We start from the raw sequence: 1,465 nt of genomic DNA, 5'->3' as shown, positions 1-1,465 counted from the left end.
AGTGAACCTGAAAGATGGTCATGGTTTCCATACATGCAAATTCCTTGCCTCTCTGGTCACCAATGAAGCTGGAAAAAAATCACTCAGCCTTGGATAGAAAGGAGGGAAGCAAAGGTTCAAGAAAGAATAACAGCCAGCTTTGTATCTCAGTGATGCTAATTGTGCCTCTATTTACCTAAACTTATGCATTCTGTACATAGTTTATATCACAATAGTCTCAAACTATAATTGAGCATGTTTTCATGTTAGAGTCTTTTGTGTTAACTTTTCTGAAACCTATGTTCATATCCCTTCCTTATTTTTCTGTTGCTTTGTTTGCCTTTTCATTGATTCATAGACAATATTTACTAGGGGAATTAACCCGTTGATATATGGGTTGCAAACATTTTTCCTAGTTTGCCACTGTCTTTGTATGTGGGTGTGTGTTATTGATTTATTACCACACATAAATCTATATTAGGTCCTTTCAGAAATCTTTAGAGATGGCACTAAACTCAACAAATGCCTTATTTCTTAAAACTTTTTCTTATTGTGGTAAAATACACATAACAAAATTTACCATTTTAACCATTTTTGCATATATTTATTCTGTTTATTAAAAGACAAAAACATTTGTTTCTCATAAGGGTAATAACAGCAGTAATTAAAAATGAGAAAACATGTTTATGAGATTAACATAGCACTGGTTGTGGTTACTGTAAAAGGACAATGTCTCCGTTAATTATACTGTTTACAAATATATAACGGTTATTATTTATTGTATACCAGGTATTGTGCTAAGTACTGCACATACTTTATCCCACTGAATAATTTTAATAACCCTCTCAATGAGCTATATGCATCCTCATTATATAGACAAAGAAATAGATACTTTAAAAGCTGAAGTAACTTGCAAAAGGCAGTACATTAAGTAACTGGGACTCAAACTCAAGCAGTCTGATTCCAGAGCCTGAAGTTGAACCGCTAAACTGGTGACACAGAAATGATGGAACCCAGGACACTAAGTGAGATTTTTTTTCCCCAATAGTTGTGTATTTTTTTTTTAACTGTGGTTAAATCCACATAACATAAAATTTACTGTTTTAACCTTTTCCAAGTGTACAATTCAGTGGCATTAAGTACCTTTACACTGTTGTGCAACCATCACCACCATGTCATTTTCTCTTGACTTTGCTTATGGCAGGTTTTTCCGTGCACATGTTTACTTTCATGTCACCAAATTTATCAGTATTACATCTTATGAATCTATGTTTTGTGTCATACCTAGAAAGATCTTCTCCACTCTGAGGTTTTATTTTTTAAAATCCTCTGAGATATCTTCGGTTATGTCTATGGTTACATTTTTTTCCTACTTCACTCTCTTCTAATTCTTCAGAAATTTATCCTGGTGTAAAGTGTGAGATAAGGATCCCACTTTATTTTTTTGTAATACCAACAGGAATTATATTTGGAATTAGACAAATTC

This window comes from Galeopterus variegatus, unplaced genomic scaffold, assembly GCF_000696425.1.
Source record: "Galeopterus variegatus unplaced genomic scaffold, G_variegatus-3.0.2 Scaffold1201, whole genome shotgun sequence".
NCBI classification, from domain to species: Eukaryota; Metazoa; Chordata; class Mammalia; order Dermoptera; family Cynocephalidae; genus Galeopterus; species Galeopterus variegatus.
Note: the sequence above shows the minus strand (reverse complement) of the source record.